We start from the raw sequence: 21,879 nt of genomic DNA, 5'->3' as shown, positions 1-21,879 counted from the left end.
GGGCTGGGGTTTCCCTCCTGAGAGCCGCCCCGCTAATCACCCGTCCCAAACTTTCTGTCAGCTGCGAAGCCGGCGGGACCCGCCCAGAGGGCGGGCGGAAGCGAACCGTGCCGCGGCCACGACCGCTCTAGGCAGCTTCCTTCGGCTCGGGAGGGAGCCGCGCTTTCCCCGTTTATCCCTGGGCACCCTGAGCCGCTGCCGGCAGCCCTGGGGGGGCCTTGAGTCCGGAGCAGGGCGGACAGGAGCGCCACTTGGAGCCAAAGATTCAGGCAGCGCGGGGTTTGGACGTGGGCTGGGGGTCACTGTTCATTTTGGCATTTCTGTTGTCAGGGTTGGAAGAGGCCGCTGGTTAGTGGGCCCCTTGCCCGAGGGTGTAGGCTCCTAAAGCTCCCCTGACGTTTTCACCGCGTTCCTCCGAACCCCCCACCCCCGCCCACGGGGGCTGAAAGTCGCAGGACTTTTGATGGCCCTTATGTGTCTGGGGTGGGGATGGGAGGGCCCGTGTAGACGAGCCACCCGTTTACGCCTGGGGGTGATGAAGCGGGACCCGCCGCAAGATTTGAGGGGCCCAGTGCAAAATGAAAATGCCAGGTTCCTTGCTCATGAGTTATTAGGAACTCCAAAACGGTGAAAAGCAGAGCATTAAACCCAGCGCCGGCGCCTGCGACCCCACAGGTCGTGGCCCGTGAACCTGTCGCTGTGCTTCCGGGACTGTGGGCCCCGAACAGATGCTGGAACCCTCCATTACGAAGGGCTCCCTGTGTGGTCTCGCTTTTTAGTTTTCCTTGTTATTGCCGTTTGCCCTCCCCAGTGCTTTTGGATGGATCTTCGTCACCGTTCTAGGATTGCTCACCATCCTCAAGCTTGAAAACCCACTGAAGGTCAGGCATCTTTAAGTGCTGAGTTGAACAGTGCATTTCATATGCACTGAAGGCTGGGTGGGGCTGGCTTTTTCCCTGGCGTCTTCCTCTGAAGCTGGCAGAATGATGGAGAGATGGTACTGACTGCATGAAAGCAACCCCTTCAGCCAATTCCTGTCTTCCTGGGAAGACCCCTGGAAGAAACAGGTGGGTGGAAGGCACACTAATCTGGGGGGCATAATCTGGATTCTAGCCCTGCCCTGGTTACTCATTAGCTATGTGCTCTTCAGTTCACCTCCCAAGCCTCAGTGTCCTCCTTTGTGAAATGCATGGGTTGGACTAGATACCCCCACTTCCCCTCTGGGTCTAAATGTTATCCCTCCTTTCCAGGTGGGCAAATGAAGTCAGTTACCTGCCATGTATGTTTTCCATAGGAATAGAGGCAGGCCTGCAGCTAGTGCTTGGGTTCTCTACTACCAGGCTTCCTACCTCCTACTGGAGCTCCCTGTAATATTCATCATGGGGCCCGTTGCAGAATGCCTTTTCGTTGATACCTTTCTCCAGGCCTCTTGAGCACTTGATGCAGATGACCACGAGTGGATAGCCATCAGCAGGAGGATGGATTCATGAAAGCTCAACATTTCCTGCTAATCCATGAACCATAATGACTCCCAGGATGCCCTATGATAAGTATATCCCACCTGTTTCCAAACCTCTGTCAGTGCAGAACAAGGCTGCGGCGAATTAGGCCTGAAATTACACTCACAGTTGTGTTTTGGTTTTTCTCTAGGGAATGCTTTGCTGGTCTTCCAGCTTTCTGTCTGCCCTTGCTCTAAAGGATGGGTTCTCCGAGTGCAAGCTTTGGCCAAGTTCCCACACATACTCCATGTAGAAAAGAAGCTGGTGCCCCCTCTGCTGCATGCCACGTAGGTTTCTGCCTTTAGTGAAAAACGCTTGTGCCTTTTTTCCATTCTGACAAGGAGGGAGACTTTCGTTCCACTTCCCTGCTGCCCTCAAAGTGTAGGCACAATCTCTATTGTTAGTAAAGTACAAGATGGTTTACAAAGCACTTTCACATACACTCCTATGAGGTAGCCATGCTAAGTTTGACTATCTTCATTTTTCGGCTGAGGCAGTTAAAGCCGATGAGTCTGAATGCCTTGCCTGAGACCATTCTGCTTATACTCAGTCTTCTGATACCTAAGTGATTTCAGGAGGCCCATGTCCACAAAGGCTACATGTTGTTCCCATAAGAGTGCCCTTGGTTTCTTGTAACATTTCATATGCACTCAGGGAGGAAATGGATACCTTTTATTTTTTCCTTTGTAATTTTATTTCATTTTTTTAAAGATTTATTTATTTGAGAGAGAGACTCTTGAGCCGACTCCCTGCAGCGCGTGGAGCCTAAAGCAGGGCTTGATTCCATGACCCTCAGAGGGTGACCTGAACACGGGGCTGGATCCCAAGACCCTGAGATCATGACGGAGCCAACACCAAGAGTCAGGCGCTCAACCGACTGAGCCACCCAGGTGTCCCTCCTTTGTAATTTTAAGATGAAGTCCTCAAAAGCAGGAAACAAAAGCCTGCCCGGAAACAACTTTGACCTTGGAAGTGTCAGCATCATGGATAGCCTTTCAGATGGCCACAGTTTTGCCTGGTACTTCGGGCAATTCAGTCAGATGTGTGAGGCCTGTCGTCCCCCCCCCACCCCCCGGTATGCCCATAAGCATCTGAACAACTGTAAGTCAAATCCATCAACAAACTAGTAAATAAGGACTAGAAGTCACTTCAAACTTTTGAGTCTCCTGATTTCTTGGATGTTTGGTTTGGCTTCCCCAGCGGATGGCTTCACTGATGGAGAGCAACTCAACCAAGGAAACCGTGGCCCCAAACACTGAGCTGACTTAGGAAGCTCCGTTTATCTGATTACATTTAGAAATGGTTATACTCTGTCTTTCAGCATCATGCTCCAGTATTTACTAAGACAATGTCATTACCTTAGTATGTCAGCTCGCCTTAATTTCCTCCCTTTTGCAGCTCATCATGTTCGAAACATTTGAAAGTAACCTATTGGAATGGATATTTGATATTTGTTGCTCTTTGCCCATCTACCCTTTCATAGTCATCTATATCCCTCTGTCTTCTTACCCGGCTCAACTTCTGTGGTCATTTTTATCACTCGTTTGCCCTTTTGTTGCTTGTACTTGTTGGCAAAACCACAGTCTGTAAAGTCCAACTCTCTCCATACTCTGCCCTTGTATATGGCCCCAAGAGGAACACATATCCAGGTCAACTGATTTCACACTAAATTCTTGACTCCGTACCTCAAGTGAACGCTTAACGTAGCCTAGAATCGCGTCTACTTCCCTGTCCATTCATTCTCCTCTTCTAAAGGACAGTTTCATATCTTCTCTCCCTGAACTTCCTGTACCTCCTTCCCAGTCTCACAGCTGATGAACCTGTTTCTTTTTTCAATAAAGAGTTGGAAGCAATGAGAAGAGAGCTTCCACAAGTCCCCACCACCTCTGCCCACCCGCCGGCATCTGTGCCATCATAGATCGAGACCAGGCCTCTTCTTCTAGATCAGGGCTTCTCAGCAGCTGTGTTGACATTTGGGACTGAGTAACTCTTGGTCAGGGGTGTCGTTCTGTGCATGGTAGGATGCGTCACAGCATCCCCGGCCTCTACCCACTCGATGCCCCAGCACCCCTCCCCCGAGTTGTGACCACCCAAAATGTCCCCTGGTGGGGGGGGGCGAAATCTTGGGGGCCATTTGGTAATGTGTGCAGACACTTTTGGTTGTCACAGCATGGGTGCAGGGGTTGGTGTGCTGCTGACATCTAGGGGGTAGGGACCGGGGATGCTGTGAAACATCCCGCCAAGCGCACAACAGGCCCCCACGGCAAAGCTTACCCAGTCCCAAATGTCCATAGTGCTGTAGCTGAGAAGTCTGGTCCGAGATGAACTGTCTGCATTCCTGTCAAAATCCAGCCCGCCACCTGCTCCTGCCTCCTCCTGGAAATCACTCTAGCAAGTCTCCTTTCTCCTACATCATTGTTTACCTTCTCTGTTCTCTCCTTCAGATGAGCCTACAAGCATGCTGCAATCTCAGCATTAAAAAGAACTCTTGAGGGGCGCCTGGGTGGCTCAGTTGTTAAGCGTCTGCCTTCAGCTCGGGTCATGATCCCAGGGTCCTGGGATCGAGCCCCGCATCGGGCTCCCTGCTCCACAGGAAGCCTGCTTGTCCCTCTCCCACTCCCCCTGCTTGTGTTCCCTCTCTCGCCGTCTCAGTCTGTCAAATAAATAAATAAATTCTGAAAAAAAACAATAAAAAAAAAAAGAACTCTTGATCCCCTTTGTGCCTCTAGCTAGTTTGATTTGTTTGCTCTTCTTTGCAGCAGAACTCCTAGAAAGATGTGTGTCCATAGGCACTGTCTCCGATTCCTCTCCTTTTGGAAGCACTTTGCCCTCCTGGCTTTTAGGACCCCGTCCTCTCCTGATTTTTGTTTCCCACTGTGGGAGTCACCGCTTCTCAGTCACCTTTGCACATGGACTTCTTCTTTATTCATTCCCACCCCCTGGACGACCTCATTCATTTGGATGGCTTGAAATACCACCTATAACCTCATGGAGCCTTTCCTCCCAAACTCCGAATCTGCCTGCTCCACATGTCCATTTAGATGTGTGTCCAGTAGGCATCTCCAACCTGTCAGAGCTGCAGCGAAGCTCCTGCCATCCACCTTCAATCTGCTCCCCTCTCTCTTCCTTCTGTCACATCACAACAGCTTCATCTTTCCACCCACTGAGGCCCAAAACTTTGAATTAGACTTGGTTCTTCTTTTCCTCATACCCTGAATCTAATCCTACTAGCAAATCCTATTGGCTTCCCCTTCAGGATCTATGGAGAATCCGATCCATCGCTTTCCGTGTTTCCTCTGCTACCACACCAATCAAGGCCATCATCCCATTTGGCCTGGGTCATTGCCAAACACCTCATATCCCGGCCTCCCAGCTTCTGCCCTTTTCTCCCTGTGGACTATTCTCTGCCCAGGAGCCAGAGTGACCCTTTTAAAAGGTGAGTTGGATCGTCTCACTCCTGTGCTCAGAACCCTCCAATAGCTCCTCACCGTAGCCAGAGTGAAAGCCAAGGCCATACAGTGGCCTGCCAGGCCCTGTGTGATGTGCCTTCTCCCTCGTCCATTACCTCTCGGATTATATATCCTATTACTTTGCCTTTTCTTTTACGGTATACTCCGGCCACACTTGCCTGCTTGCTGTTCTTCAAACACACTGGGCCTCTTCTGCCTTGGGGTCTTTGTACCTGCTGTTCTCTCAGCCTTGAATGCTCTTTCCCTAGGCCATCCCATTGCTCGCTCTCGCACTTTGCTCAGGTATTTGCCCAAATATCTTGTCAGCAAGGCCTCTCCTGACTGTCCTATTTACCATTACTCTCCCCCCCACACACACACACTGGAAATGCAGTATACCCCTTTCCCGCCTTATTCTTTGCCAGACTTACTACCATCTCATTTGCCGGGTATTTACTTACTCCTTTTGTTGCTTGTCCCCCGCCATCCTTAACTAGAATGAAAGTTCCATGAAGGTGTGGATTTGGTTCTGTTCACTGCTTTGTTCCACAGAGCCTAAGTAGTGCCTGATACATAGTAAGGGTCCAATAAATATGTCTTGAATGAATCTCTTCAGGGTTGGGAATCTGTTCAGAGCCGGCTCAGTTACTCCCAATCAGAGCTAATCCTGGGGCTTTTACCTGAACTCCGAGAAGAGACATTTCCTTGTTCCTCGATCCTTGACTTGAACGTGAGATCATCCAGAGGCTGGAGGTTCTGCTGCCCTCACCTGACTATTGCAATGTATCAGACCGGACTCTTGGTCGCATACAGCAGAACCCTCTTGTTCATAGTACTCACTGCTCTTCCCCCTGTGGGATTTTTACACCATTTTCCCCGCCATAGGCTTGACTGAGTGACTTGTTCGGCTGATTGAATGTGGGCAGAAGTGATGTGTATCGCTTCCAAGCAGAAGTGTGAAGAGCCAGCTTGGGATTCACTACTTCAGTGTTGCCCTTTGCTATGGGAAGAACAACGCTCAGAGGGAGGTTGTCCTGAGTCTTAGAGAAAAGACCCCAGGTGATGGGACTGCAGCCAACCTACACTGGCCATGGAATCAGAATGAAAAGTAAGCCTTGATCATTGTAAGCCATGAAGATTTGGGATCATTTGTTACCAAAGCCTCACATCACCTAAGTGGATTCAGTACTTCTGCTAGTTTCCCAAGAAAATGAGTTTATTAAAGGATAGTTGGTGGCATACAGTATCTCCAAAAAGGCCTTGGAGACTCCAAAGCCAGGAATAGTATCTTAATCTCACCGCAGGGCTGCACCAGCCAAGACGCCCACTGAGTACAGAGGCAGCAACTCAAGCCAGTGATGGGGCCCCGCGCCTCTGAAAACTGAACCCCTCTGTCACTGACGTTGTCACAAGATGGATTTCATAACCCCTTGGCTCCTCGTGCTGCCTTCTTAACTGAAGTCTCTGGCGGAGCCTAAGTTACACCCCAGTGCTCTTGTCTGGAGAGAGACTGGAAAGGCGAACGTCTTGTTTCTCCTTCGAGGAGGTGGGAGTCAAATGCGGGGAATGGAGAAGTGAGTGAGTGACCACAAACCATGAAGACATCTGCTGCCTGCCTGAAGCGTAAGAATGGAGTGAGGGATTAGAGCTGAGAAAGAGAACGATTGGATGCCGTCCTGTAAGGCCTCCACCAAGCCATGCCTTACGTATACCTGTTGACTCCTCAGTTATTGGAAGAAGGCGCTCCTGGTTTTGCTTAGGCCAGCTGGGATGGGGTTCACTGATGCTTGCAACAGAAGGAGTCCTGATGATTCGTCGAAAATGGATGGGCATCAGCATGGTGCCTGGCAGTGGTGTCCTGTCTCAGATACTCGGAAGTTTTGGTTGCCTTCAGTTCCCAGTAAATGGGGAAAGAGCCCCTAACCGCAGGGCAGGTTTTTGGTGTCATTGTGTCTTGGGAGCCAGCCAGCAGTTCTCAAACACAGCAGGGTACTTGCTCCCACGGAGCACAGTAGCCAGGACAGGTGGAGGTCAAGAGTGGGCAACACATCTGGGGTCCCATTGGTTGCTTACCCCCAATTCATTCTTTTTTCCCTCAGTAATAAAGATAAGAATACACCCTTGTATAGTACTTGCTATGTATTAGAGACCATTCTAAACTCTTTGGTCACATTAACTCATTTAATCCACACGGAACCCTGTGAGAAAAGGTTGTTGTGCCTGGCTTATAGATGAGAAAACGGAGGCATAGAACAATTAAGTGACCTGTGTAAGTCATACAGCTAGTAAAGAAGGAGCAGGGCTTCCCACCCAGGCCATCTGGCTCTGTAGGCTCTATTCAACCTCTACACTGCACCGCCTCATTTTGTTTCATTTGGCAACGTATCCAGCTAAAACAACTTGATTTCCCAGGCTCCCTTGCAGCTAAAAGAGACTGCACGGCACAGTTCTGGCCATGAGATGTTTGGAAGCAGGGAGGCTTCCAAAACAATTTCTTTAAATGAACATAGACTCAGGTGGTATGCGTCATTTTGCCCTTAGTTGTTTATTTTCTGCCTGGAATGCAAACGTGGATGTTGGAGGTAGAGCAGCTACTTTGTGACCATGAGTTGACAAATTTGAATAAGAAAGCTACTTGACTCAGCTGAAAGAAAGAAGGTGCCTGTGTCCCAGCCCCAGATTTCGTACTTCCAGATTCTTTGTTTCATGTGAAAAATAAAACCCCTAATTTGTAATGCCATTGTTTAGTAGGAGTTTCAGTTACATGAAGGGAAAATATATACCTACCGATTCAACATTTCCACATTTCTCACCTTAGATGTCTCCTATATCATTTTGACAGTGCCGCTAATCTGCCCACCAGCTAGTGAGGGGCTGCTCTGTGTTGCAGTCCCTTGGTAGAAGTTGTTTATTATCACATGCCTGCAATATGTCTAGGAGCACAGTATTGGGTAGTGTGGGAGGTTGTTTTGTTTTTTTTTTTTTTTTGAAGTGTATGACATGGCCCCTTCTCAAGGAGTTTGAAGAACATTAATTTACCTGAAGGACTGATTTGTTCCAAGCTGTTAATGGATGATAATGGTTTGATGTTGTTTTCCTAACTCAGGATGTTATTGAATTTTAATAGACCCTGTCTCCTCTCAAAGTAGAGACTCAAAAGAAGAAAAGGCAGAGGGGAGAGGGGGGCAGGGTGATACGTGAAAATTCTGTCTAACAGTAAAGATGGCCCCGTGTGGTATTCCTCTCAACACCAGCTATCTCTAATCTCCAAAATCACTCACAATCACAACCAATCACAACCAATGAGCTTAAATTTGGTAAGAGATAGCCACCCAGCAGAGGAACAGATCAGATCAAAATCCTTTGTCTTCACCTCCCTTGTTTGTATGTCTTGAGATGCCACTAGTTTCTAAAGTCACTCCCCTGGGACTTTGTAACTGAGCACAGAACAATTTGGCCTCTCCCCTCTCCTACAGAATCCCACTTAAAAGGAAATATCTGATGGTTGCATCTAGCCAATGCTAATTGTTGATGGAAATGAAATTGGCTACTCCCTCGACTTGCCTGACACTTACTATCTTCTTTAGATTTACAAGGAGATTCAACAGCGCACACCATGGGACTTGCCTCTAAGTTGTTCCTCATAGTCTGATGGGAAGATTTCAAGAGTGATGCAGTGTTAAACAAAAATTATATTATGGGTTTTTATTAATGATTTTAAGTATTTGTGATTTGGGGGAATATAATTCGGGTATAGTCTGAGGGCTAATGTAATAATAAAACCAATTAGCAGGTTGTTTAACTTAGAGGCTATCTGCAGGCTGGCAGCTTTCCTCTGATAAATCCTGTTAAAATGCAGGAGCTTTGATTTTGTGCAGAATGAGCAGGCTGCCATGACAACTGTCTGTGAATATTGTTTCAGTATTAGTCACAGGTTTACAGTGTCAGCCTCTGGGTCCAACGTTCATTCTAAAACCCAAATACACATCTATTCTTAAAGGAGTTGTCCTGGACATGTTTACAAAAAAACAAAAATAAAATACTTTCAGTTGCCTGGGTTTTCTCTTTTGGGAAAGAAATATGAATGAATTTACATGATTGCAAATTGCAGATTTTATTGCTGTTCCTTTTTGTTGGAAAGGCAATTTGGGTATGAATTTACATTGTGCTTGACCCTAGGTTTGATTAAATAGATGCACTAGGCAAGAGTTTGGGAAGTTTCTTTTAAGTCTATAATCCTTATGTTAAATTCTTTTTTTTTCTTTTTTCCCCATCTGACAGTGTCAGAAAGAATCTTGTGGTCGCAAGTGACAGAGGACTGAATCCAAACCAAGTTAGCAAAACCAGTCTCAAATGAATGTGAGTTGAAAATTTGTAAGGTAAAATTTCATGCCGAGATTTCTGATGGAGGGCTCCAGCTCCATTTCCCTGCCCTCTCCCAGTCACCCTTCTCCATGTACAATTGTACCCCTCACACCGGCTCTCCTCATGGTGCCAGCCTTACTCTGAGTACCACACCTGGCTCAGGACAGTGAGTCTAGACCCCAGCGCTCTCTCCAGGAACCCCGAGATTCACTTATATTGCCAGTCTTTAGCTACATGCCCACCTGAACGTTCCCTTTTGCGAAGTAAAGGTGTTGTGTTCACTGCCTGAGGCCTGAGTTATGGGCCCATTCCTTGACAATCACTGTTGTTTGGGAAGTGGGCTCATGCTGATTTGCTTAGCCTATCAGGGCCTATACTTTTTTTTTTTTAAGATTTTATTTATTTATTTAAGAGCAACAGAGGGATAGAGAGAGAGGGAGCCAGCACCTGCGTGAGCTGGGGGAGGGGCAGAGGGAGAGGAAGTGGGAGAAGCAGGCTCCCCGCTAAGCAGGGAGCCTGATGTGGGGCTGGATCCCAGGACCCTGAGATCATGACCTGAGCCAAGGCAGATGCTTAACTGACTGAGCCATCCAGGCGCCCCCCAGGGCCTATACTTAAAGTAGGGGTGATGTCAATCCCATGGAAACCACGGGGCTGAGAATAAGGAGAGAGTTGATTTCAAAAAGGAAAATTGGGGTACTATTGCAAGGAAGTGAGGGGAATACTTGCTAACCATTTGGTTAGGGAACAGAATGCTGTGCAAATTATAATAGTAACAACAGCTAACATTTATTGAATACTACTGATGAGCTAGGCACTGCTAAAACTGCTTTATAGGTATACTGGTTAGAGAATGTGGTTGGCTGCATGTAATAAGGTAAGTGAAATAGCAAGGACTTAACACAGAGGGGTTGGTTTTTATCCCACGTGATATGAAGTCACGAGAGAAGCAACTTCACATTATTATCCATGCCTCAGGCTCATCTTTCAACCTTTCTGCACTATCATTCTCAGCATGAGGCTCTCTTCCTAATGCTCACAAGAAGGCTGCTCCTCCTCCAGACATTGTGTCCCGGTTCTAGGCAGAATGGGGGGAAGGGCAAAGAGGAAAGGGCTCCTGTCAGCTGAGTCTTGTCTTTTTTCTTTCTTTTTTTTTAATCAGGAAAATAGCTTTTTTGGGAGCCTCAGCCTGTAGATTTCGGCTTATATTTTGTTGTCCAGAACTGTGTCACATGACCACCCCTAACTGCAAGGGAACCTAGCAAATCAAATTTTGTTGGCTAAGCCCATTGCCACCTAGAACAAAATTGAGATTTTACTTGTAAAGAAGAAAGGGAGAATGGATATTGGTTAGGCAACTAACTAGGCTGCCATGATATATGTTAAGTCATTAATTCCTTACTTTAACTCAGTGTGGTGGTACTATTACTATCCAAGTTTTTTTTTCTTTTCCTTTTCTCTCTTTTCTTTTTTTATATCCTGGTTTTCTAAGAAACAGGCACAGAGAGGTAATATAAAAGTTTCTCAAATTCACACACAGCTGTTACATGGCAGGGCTGATATTTTTTTGAAATAACAAGAACTTACTCCTGGTTCCCTTTCCTAATCCTCCTATTCTGTGCACAGAAAGCTTCATTTTTAATTTTTAAAAAATGACAGTAGTTTGCTCTAGGCCCTATATTTCACAACCTTCTCAGGAAAAACAATGCATAGAAATCTTGGATCTCTCACCAGCTTGTTTTCATAGTGTTTCTTTCACATAGCCACACCAGCAGGAATATGACAAACCAGCAGGAATTGTGTTTGGTAGTGAGAAGCAGACCTAAAAGGGAGATGTTGGGGAAGAAAAATCTTTTTATACCCTTCAAAGTTCTTCCTGCTGGTCTAAGAATTGAACTGACATGAAGCAGATTTACAGGAGAAAATAAAACTTAATTATGTACATGCAGGAAATCCACACAGACATGAGATCCCAAACATAGGCATGATGAGGTCTATATGTCATCCTGAACCAAGGAGAAGAGGGTAGGAGTCTGGGACTTCAAAGGGAAGGGAAGCAATTCACGGGAAGATGAACGAGAGTAAATGTTGGGTAAACAAATGTTTGCTGGGCCACTCAGAAACAATGGGACATAGAGAGGAATTTGATCAAACAGGTCTTGTTAGGTTCCTTCCTGTCTACCGTACCTAGTTCATATCATGATAGAGTTATCTACGGCGATAGCTCTCTTCCTGGAGCAGGTCCTCTGTATAAATTCTTTTACACAGTTAGGGGGAAGGTTGAAGTTTCTTCATGTGTCTTTTGGGGCCTTGATTGATTTTAGCTGGAAATAATCTCTTTGCCAAAGTGGCACATTTTGGAGTGGCCTGCCTTTGACTCCTGCAAAGGTTATTTTCATCTCATGTGATATAAAATCCAGAGCTTCATTCAAAAGTGAAAGTGAACCTGTTCAAGTAAAAGAGTCATTACACATATAGAAGTTTCCTATCCTCAGCTACATCAGGTTGATTTATATGACATTTCCTTAAAACTGCTTTGTGAATCAGACTTTTCACTAACTAAGAATAACAATCCACCTCACTCAGGTAAATCAGTGCAATTTCACAGCATTACTGATACCTCAGTTTGCTTATAATTTTTATTTCTCTCAGTCTTTCCAAATATTTGAGATCTTTAGCTTATGACATTATTTTATTTATATATCACACCACTTTTTTTGTTCTGGTAACACTACTGAATGGACCATAAAAATCATAAGAACATTGTAGAATGTAGTTTGACTTTAAAAGTTACGAAAGAGTGGGTTGACAAAGAAAAGAGAGATTTAAACAAATAAAACTCATGCAATGTTATAGAGCCCTGCCACTCAAAGCATGTTTCACTATCACTGGGGAGCTTATTAGAAATACAGATTCATGAGCCCCACTCCAGACCTATTGAACCAGAACCTCTAGGGGCTGGGCCTAAGAATCTGTGTTTTAACAAGATCCCTAGGTGATTTATAAGCACATTAAAGTTTGAGAAACTCTGTTTTAGAGAGTTTTATGTAAATGAGACTCACAGATGTTGTACTCTTTGGAATATTGGTAAAAATACTAACTTCAGGTTTGGTAAACTTAAAACCTAGTCTTAACTCAAGTGTATGCTTGACTCCTTCCCCCTATCAATACCTTCACTTAATTAATCAGTATTTGTCTTTTAGAAGTCAGTTCAAAGCTTACTTTCTCCAATAAGCATTTACTTGCTTGACCTCCTGACTCACTCTCATAATACATGTACTTCTCCTTTGCAATTTCACATTTATTTTTATGATTATTTGATTAATGTCTGCTTCCCCCACTAGGCTATAAACTTCATGAGGGGGCGCCTCAGTGGCTCAGTTGGTTAAGCGACTGCCTTCAGCTCAGGTCATGATCCTGGAGTCCTGGGATCGAGTCCCGCATCGGACTCCCTGCTCAGCAGGGAGTCTGCTTCTCCCTTGGACCCTCCCCCCTCTCATGCTCTCTCTCTATCTCATTCTCTCTCTCAAATAAATAAATAAAATCTTAAAAATAAAATAAAATAAACTTCATGAGGGAAGGGACCTCGTCAGTTCTGTTAACTGGTATATCCCCAGGGTCCAGCACAGTGCCTGGCACACCATAGATGCTCAACAAATATTTGTTGAATGAATATATGAATGAAACCAAGACAAGAATAAGTGCTCTTAGAGAAAATTCTCTAAAAACTTTTCTAAGGGCTTCACAATGAGTGCTTAGTCCTCTCGGGCAATAGCAACAAGGATTTTGAAAAGAAAGCCATGGATCTTTCCCAGGCCTTGTTTTAGCTAATAGTTTCAACGGTCCTCCAAGAAACCAACTGTTCTTTGTTTTCTGTGTTCATGATGCAAAAATGTTTGACAGGGAGGCAAGTGGTGGCAGAAAGAAAGCTTGAAGAACCTGGAACCTGCCTTTCCAATAAACAGGAAGTGGTTCTCTCATCCAGCTTGTGTTGTTCACATTCTGTTAGCAGGTACTGTCATATCTGATTCTGACATTGTGGGGCTGCCAAGGCAACCTATTAAAGATTCATTCTAGAATTTACTTCTGGAAAATTCCAGATGAGGCTGAGGAATTCTCTTTAAGTAAGACCTATAAGCGTGACGATGGATAGTGTCCTGAGCCTGCAGGTTAGGCTGAAAGATTCAGCGACCAACAAAGTGAAGATCTAGGAGTCTATTTTCCTTGAACCAGTGCAAACTGATAAAACTTAGAAGGGTAAGAACGCTTAATGGAGCAGATGAGTTGAATGAAATCTGGGTAGGCATGGAACCATATGATTGAAAGTTAACCTTCTTCCTCTATTTGTTTTGCCAACTCTGGTAGACTCTATGTTTTGTGTATGGTGTTTATCATACTTTAATATGTATTTTTGTATATTTTACTATAATTTATATTTGGGCGATCTTTATAGGGTAGAATGGGTCACCTTGATGTAGAAGGAGTATTGGCCACCGAATCGTAAGACTGTAATGTTGGGGAGGCCACCTAACCTCTCTGGGCCTTGTGTCCTCTCCTATAAAATGAAGGACCTTTCTGAGCAATTCCAGAGGACCAGAGTGTCTTACCACATCACAGGCTTACCTGTGACAGAGCTCTAGGCCAAGAACCTCATGATGATCTTGCAAGGGGACTCCACTGTGTGCCTAGATCAGTTTTGCCCAATTCCCAGTGCCTTGATATGAGAGGCAGTTGCATAAATGTATATTCTTGTTTTATTTTTGTCTTGGAATGGCAGATTATAGCTCCTGCAGAAGGAAAATAAGAAGAAGTAAGAAATTACCATTACTCTGCCATTGACTCATGCTAGATGTCAAACTGAGATACATGCAAAACGCAAGCACATACAAGCTAAAGGAACAGATTGTGGCAATATTTAAAAATATCACAACTCTCTAAATAAGAAGCAGTTCTGGTAAGCCTATTTGGCATTCATGCAAAATACCCATAACTCTGAAAAATCTGAATTGTACATTGCCAAGGTAAATTACTTCTACACAGTAATTATAGATGCAACTATATTGGATTATATGAGAATACCTGTCTCCCTTGGTTTACAGATAGCCCTCTCTCCCGGGCCCCTTCCTTTTCCAGATTGTTGCTTTTTTAGTCTCCTTTGTTCCCTCCTCCTCCTCCTTTCCTTTAAATGTCTCAATTCCCCAGGCTTCTGCTTTTGCCCCCCCTCTTGCCTTCCTTTTCTACAAGCTGTCCCTGGCTCTTTGGTCTTCTCCACCCGCTTCAGTTGTTATCCATAACCTGATGACCTCTTGATGGGAATCTATAGACCTGACTTATTTCCTGGGCTCTACACTCAGGCTTCTGCTGCCTTTGGGACACGGAAACTTGTTATTTTTCTCCATCTCTCCTTCATGTCCTAGCCCTGTACCTGCTAATACTCTCCCACAGTGAATGGCATTGCCCGCCAGACTGTAAATGACAGGGCAGGGACAGTGTCTGTCTTGTCCACCACGGTACCCCCAGCACTTGGCGTCATGCCTGGCATAGGGTGGACACAGAGTAAATACTGAAGAAGTGATCAATCCATCTATTATTTCAAACTAGAAACCTCCCTCACTTCCTATACCCAGTCCAGGACCTGTGGGATTTATGACGGGAAAGGCTTTCACATCGGGCCCTTCCTCTCTACCCCCACCACCCCTCACTGTGATTCAGCCCTTCTCATCTCCTGGATTGTGGCCGGGGCTTCCTCAGTCTTCCTACGGCTGGCTTTCCCCCGTTTCCTCATCATCTGACCCTCAGAGTGATCTTCCTCAAGCTTGAATCTAATCAGAGCACCCTCAGGCTTCCCTTCATTTAGAGATCGAGTTCACCATCTGGCAGCCTCACACTGAATCCGTGGAGCTTGTACCGTGTTTTGAGAAGATGAGAATGACTGCATTTCATTGATTCTAAGATGACCGTGCTTTTCACATTTTAGCACCTCTGAGATTGGGGTGTGTCTTAAAATCAATGGAGTGCCATGGTTTGATGGGTGGCTTTTTCCCTTCTTCTTGGTACGTAAAATAATGATGTACCTTATAGTCGATGGCATCCTAAATTTGCAGAAATACACTGACATTTAAAAGTAGGGAGATTTTACATAAAAATATGTTCAGCTTCTCTTGAAAAATTACACTGGGCAACCCTGGGCCAGGATTTCTGGATGGCAGACTAGGAGGCAGCTACCAGTAGGTAGCAGCTGCCTCATTCAGACACAAACTCTCTAGAATGTCCCATCACTTCCACCTAGGCTGCTTTGTTCATTTATCTCACCTGCCCCAGCCCATGTGAGCATTTGAAATTGTAATCCCTGACTGATGAGTTAAAATCTGAATTCTTTGTTAGGGTTTACAAGAATGATCACAGCTGGTCCCAACCTACCTCCCCATCCTCTGCTCTATACACCCCCTCCCCCCAAGTCTCAGGAAACATTACTCAAATATATCATGCGCCTATGATCCCTGGAATGCCTTTTCCCACCTTGCATGTTCTATGAAGTATTTCCTCACTTGCCCTGGCAGAACTACTATCCTTCTAGACTCCAACAGTATGTGGGCATATCTCTGTACCTACACCTCCTGTCTTGAAATTACTTGTGGACAGACCCGTGTCCCTCATTCAACCATGAACCTGCAAGGGAGATGGATCAGAATGTATTCATTTTTGTATCCCTGCCTTGTAGCTAGAACATGCTCAGTAAGTACCTGTTGAATAAAGAATGGTTGGGGTACATTTTCTGACTGGGATCTCTGTTTTTTGAGTTTTGCTCATGGATAGAGAGCCAAAGGTGAAGTCAGAGGGAAGGGCCAGTGTTTTCCTTAGCGCTCGTAGTTTACAGTAGAAGGTGCTGCTTCTGGCTGGGATTTAGGGCGGCCCTTGGCAGAGTCAGCCCACGGGGACTTTAATATCTCGCAGACCCCAAGGCACTAAACCAGAGCCAGCTCTGAAGCTTTTTATTTTAAAATTCATGTACAGTAAAGTCGACTTGTACAGTTTTGTGAATCTGGACACATGGCTAGATTAGTGTGACCACCACCCTAATTAGGATACAGAACACTGCCCCCCAAAGCTATCCTCTTGTAGTCACACACCCCCCCATTAGCCCTGACAACCACTGAGCACTTCTCCATCACTGTGGCGTTATCGTCCCAAGAATGTCACAGAAATGTACGTAACATTTTAAGACGGGTTCTTTTATTCAACATAATGCCTTTGAGATTCATTCAGGTTGTGTGTATCAATAACTTGTTTTTCTTGTTAAGTAGTAGTCCATTGTACAGAGGTCCCACAGACATGCATCCATTCACCCACCGAAGGACATCTGGGCTGTTTGCAGTGTTTGACCGTATGAACCCATGCATATACTTTTGTGTGAATATAGACTTTCATTTCTCTAGAGTAAATACCCAGGGGTAGGATTGCACTGTCATATGGTAAAGTGTATGTTCAAGTTTACAAGAAACTACCGAACTATTTTTCAGAGTAAATGTACGATTTTGCATTCTCACCAGCAAAGCATGAGAGTTCTAGTCGCGCTACATCCTAACCAGCGCTGGGTATGATCAGATTGTTTTTAACTGTCCTAATAGGTGTACTGTGTTATCTCATTGTGGCTTTATTTTGAATGTTTGCTTCCTCAGATCCAGGCTAGGGGAACTGGAGGGAAGAAAATGGCCAACTCACCACCAGTTTTGTGATACTTCAAACTCTGATCTTCCTCAATCTTCCTTCTGCTACTTACTTTTCCGAGTCCTTGTGTTACTTATTCATTGCTATGTAACAAATTACCAAAAACCTTAGAAGCTTAACATGCACATTTATGATCTCACAGCTTCTGTGGGTTTTGGTTAGGAGTCCGGGCATGGCTTACCTGGGTCCCCAAGAGCTGTTGCAGTCAAGGTGTTCGCTAGGCCACGGTCATCGGAAGGCTTAACCGGAGAAGGATCCACTTCCAATCTCAAGTGGTTGTTGGCAGGATTCATTTCCTTGAGGTCTGTTTGACCGAGGGCCTCCGTTCCTTGCTGGCTTTTGGTCAGAGACTTCCTTCAGTCCTCTGTCATGTAGGCCTCTCCAACATGGCAGCTTACTTCATCAAAAGCACACAAGCTGTGAAGGCAATAGAGAGAGTCTGCTAGCAAGACGGAAAGTCACAGTCTTATAACCTAGTCACAGAAACAATATGCCAACACCTTTGCCGTATTTGATTGATTAGAAATCGGTCACTAACTAGGTCCAGCCTTACACTGAAGGAGAGGGGATTACACAAGAGCATGAATACCAGGAGGCGGGGATTATTGGGGGCCATCTTGGGTCTGCCTGCCACAGTCCTCAGATAGCTGCTCCATGGATCCTGTCCAGGTGTTTTACAGCTTCATTCTGCAGGAGAGACAGGTGGAGTGGGTAGTGTGCCCTTAGTCTACCCAGACCGTGACTCTCTATGAAGCTTTTTGATTTGATTTCTGAACATTCAGGGTTAATTTTAGGAGTCTGTTTGTTGGTTGGTTGGTTTTAACTTAAAGCCATCTAGGACCAAGCTAGGGTTAGATTAAGCAGTGGTCAAAATTTAAATTCTCATACCCACCAATCTTCTGTTTATTAAATTACCACCATGGAGAGCTCAACTTTTGTAGCCTTCTCAAGGCTGACCTTGTAAACTTCAACACATAATGACAGCTATTTCAGCCTGTCATTGTGGCTGCTGACCAGGTGACCCCAACAGATACATCTGGTCAGCACTGGCCTTTATGAATTTCTTTCCCTCGATAGTGAATTGTAACCCACTTTTAATTTCTTTTGATGGCTTTCTAATGACTTGCCAAATTTGGCCTCTCTTTTCTCTTACTTAATGTGGCTTTTCAATACCCAGAATTCATCCCTGGAGATATGCTTGATCCTTTCTCTTTATTGAAACATAAAATTACTTGGTATTCCTTTCCTCTCTTTAAAAGGCTCTTTAAGGGCGCCTGGGTGGCTCAGTTGGTTAAGCGACTGCCTTCGGCTCAGGTCATGATCCCGGAGTCCCAGGATCGAGTCCCACATCGGGCTCCCTGCTCGGCAGGGAGTCTGCTCCTCCCTCTGACCCTCTTCCCTCTCGTGCTCTCTATCTCTCATTCTCTCTCTCTCAAATAAATAAATAAAATCTTTAAAAAAATAAATAAATAAATAAATTAAAAAAAATAAAAGGCTCTTTAAATCAAGATTCTTTGAATGTTTTTGATCGTGAACCTGTCACAGTACAAGCTCTTTGAGAATGGACCCCTAATATGGGTATGGTAATGTATTTGTAATTAATACTACTGAACTCACGTATTGTGTACATTACCAAACATACATGAAAGTAGGAAATTAAAAAAGAATTTAAAAATAGATAAAAATATGATTTCTAATATTTTGCTTTCTACTGTCCAAAGGGTTGCTACTGGGCATTCAGGTATCAGGGGCCATGAGTGGACAGACACCTTAAGTCCTCACCACCTAACAGATCAGCACACGTTGTTTCTTGTCTCAGTCTCTTCCCACATCCAGCTGCTCTGTCTAGAGTCTAGCATATTCCCCAGTGTGTGTCATGACCAATAATAGGAGCTGCCCATTAGAATTACTTTTCCTTGGTAGAAGATGGAACTGGGGCCAACTCCAGGACACTTGTGGGGTAGGAGAGGTCCGCCGGCAATGCTCAGTCTGTCCCTTGTGAGGTAACCAGCCTCTCTGTTCCTCTCTGTCTTTCCATAGCTTGCTGCCACCATAGACTAACCAAGTGTCCTGGTCTAGGTTCGCTCAGAGGCAGACCCTGAGACAAGCATTTGAGAGCAAGGAAGGTGAAGGCAAACCCGGTAGGGAAATGGGGAAGTGAGAAAGGAAGGAGAGACAGCCAAGATAGCCAAGAAAGAGTAAGTCCAGCCTGCTGGGGTAGAGAGGCTGCCATTTTTCAATAAAATAGCAGACGGGCACTTTTCTCTACCCACTTGTACATCTACTTGCAATATTGTAATTGGGAGCTCAGGGCATTCTGATTTTTGTCTTACCTCTCCCATCTCACATCCTTGTTAAGGACTGTGAAATACACATTATCGGCAAGAACGCTTTCTTCTCTCCCCCACCTCCTTTCTTCTCGGTTAACTTCTAACTTCTGGCTGCTCAGTCGTCAGGTCTTGGGTGGGGCATCACTTCTTTTCTTTTTCTTTCCTTTTTCCTTAACTAAGCTTTATGCCCAAACAGGGGGCTTGTCCTCACAACCTTGAGATCAAGAGTTACCCCGCTCTGCTCTACCAACTGAGCTGGCCAGGCACCCCAGTGACACTTCGTTTAGAAAGCCTTCCTTCATCCCCCTTACTGGGATGGGGCTCTTTCTCTGCACCCCGTCCCTGTCCTATTAGAGATCTTATCGTACCATATTGCTTTTATTTATTCATGTAATAAATTTCTATTATGTGCCCGGCACTGTTTTAGGTACCTGGAAAATTCATATTCCAATAGGAGAAGAAGATTTTAATTTGTGATTTTATTTCAATTTCTTGTTTGCCCCACCTAATCGTGTCCATTTTGTTCACCTGCTATGTCCCTGTCCTTCAGCAGCGCCTGCCACGTAGGGGTGCTCAGAGTGTTGTGTTGAATTGTGTCAAATTGAAGAGCACAAGCCATCTTAGTTCAGGGTGATTTGGTATGGCCATGACCTTTTCCAACCTTTCCTGTTGGCTGTTTTCATACGATGATGTGCCCACTGAGAGAGAGACATTGACCTCAACTGTTTGGGGCCCAAGTCTGTTAACAAGTGAGTTTAAAACTGTGAACGTTACTTTGCCAATTATTTTTTCTGTTTTCAGGCTGGGAGAAGACATCCCTGCTCAGCTGGAGGAAAGTCAGAGAGCATCTGAGAAGAAGCTGAGACCTTCATTTTGCAAACACATAAGGTGCTGACCGAGGCAGTATAGTGTAAGGATCATAAGTAGGGGTTCGAGAGTCTAAGTGCCTGGGTTCAAATCCCAGCTCTGCCACTCATTTGCTGTTTGACTTTGGGCTCTAGGTCCTAAAGTGTGAATGGGAATGATAATAATAGTATATGCCTCATAGGATGGTGTGTGGATGAAATAAGATTAGTACATATAAAATTAACAAGTGCCTAGAACCTAGCACGTGCTCAATAAATGTTATTATTACCATCTATTCGCATTTGTCAGTGCTGGTTCATTCAGCAATTGGAGGCTGGCTATAAGACTCTTTGTGGTGCTCAAAGTCACATTTCAGCATTCTTCATACAGTGGAAAAATATGGTGAAGTTCTTCATTTTAAGTGAATTCAAAGCTTTAGATAGATCACATAAAGGGTACAGCTAATGCAATTCATGGTCCAGAGGCTGACCATTAAAATAACCACCTAAATCACGAGTTCTTTCCCTCCTTTCCTTTCTTTCTGTGATGAAACAAGCATCTCGTGAGTACCTCTTATGCATTTGGTGCCAGGAACGCCAAGAGGAACGAAATGGATCCTTTCCTCAGGATTTCCTATGTAAGAGGACAAATTACAGTGCGCTTTGGGAAGCTCTATAATTGGACGCGCACATGGCTTTGAGAGCCAGAAGACGGAGGGCCTAACTCCCCTTTGGCGATTTGGGAAAGGCTTCACACAGAGGAGTTGACATTTGAACAACCGTATCTAGACATAGCCATCATTTAACCCCTGTGGACTGAATAGGCATTTGGCCGGAAACATAGCTGTAGAGCGACATGGTCCGCTATTTGTTTGAGAACCTGGGTAATGACGCTATCATTTACAAAGCGAATGGCAGCCTCATCAGGTCCTAGTCTTGGAGACCCTGCCATGGAAACCTGTACGGTCGTACTGCCTCGTAATGAGGCCCTCTGATAATATTTAATATGCTAATAGGAGTACAGAAGCCCAGAGCTGCCTTTCCAGGTATTTTTAAAGTGACCCCATTAGATTAAATAGCAAACGAGGTAACCACTTCCCTGGATGGCCTATGGCTCTCGAGTGCAGAGAGGAGTTGGCTAAAGAGCAGCTTGGGTGGGGTTATGAAATGATTTTGGCCCGAGTCCTTTAAATCCTAGCTTGCGATGCCGAAGGCCAGGAAGCTCAAAAACAGATGCTGGCTTACCAGCCAGGCAGCACTGGGGAGAGAATTGCTGTGGGTGCAGTTGCAGTCAGTTTGAGCCTGTGGGAGCAAGATCACCCCGGACAGCCTCGAAAGATGCCAGAACCGTGCCTGGCGGCCCCCATCCTACCAGCAGCACCTCATTTCCCAAATGCGTCTCCCTCCTCTTCCTTCTCAAACTCAGCAAAATTACAGGTCGACTCTCCGTTTCCTTCCTGCCGCGGAAGGGAGGTGAATCTCTCTCTCCCAGCCGGGTTCTCCATCACGTAGCTAATGGAACAGCGAGAGGGATAGAGCGGCAGTACAGCACCCAGGGCTGCTCCCTGCGCCCCGTGCCCTTTCAAGTTCAAGGAGGAATGTAGAGCGTGCCCACACCTCTTAGTCATACCCAGTGGCTGCCGTGTTGCCTAAAAATCAGCCT

General features: G+C 45.4%; 1 protein-coding gene and 1 long non-coding RNA gene across 2 annotated transcripts in view; both read left to right on the top strand.

The window, feature by feature from the left end:
* The first annotated feature begins 36 nt into the window (after positions 1–36).
* Positions 37–4,031, top strand: LOC118356596. The gene is made up of 3 exons (XR_004819858.1): positions 37–1,067; positions 1,425–1,786; positions 2,211–4,031. It is a non-coding gene; the product is annotated as an uncharacterized LOC118356596 (long non-coding RNA).
* A 9,401-nt stretch (positions 4,032–13,432) lies between these two features.
* The window catches only part of PPEF1 (protein phosphatase with EF-hand domain 1), a 113,602-nt gene continuing 105,155 nt past the window's right edge, over positions 13,433–21,879 (top strand). Inside the window, 3 exon segments of the mRNA XM_027609540.2 lie at positions 13,433–13,570; positions 14,091–14,267; positions 20,173–20,281. The gene's annotated coding sequence lies outside the window, so the exon portion shown is untranslated.

The sequence above is a fragment of the Zalophus californianus genome, chromosome X (assembly GCF_009762305.2).
Source record: "Zalophus californianus isolate mZalCal1 chromosome X, mZalCal1.pri.v2, whole genome shotgun sequence".
In the NCBI taxonomy this organism is placed as follows: Eukaryota; Metazoa; Chordata; class Mammalia; order Carnivora; family Otariidae; genus Zalophus; species Zalophus californianus.
Note: the sequence above shows the minus strand (reverse complement) of the source record. Positions and strands in the feature narration are given on the sequence as shown.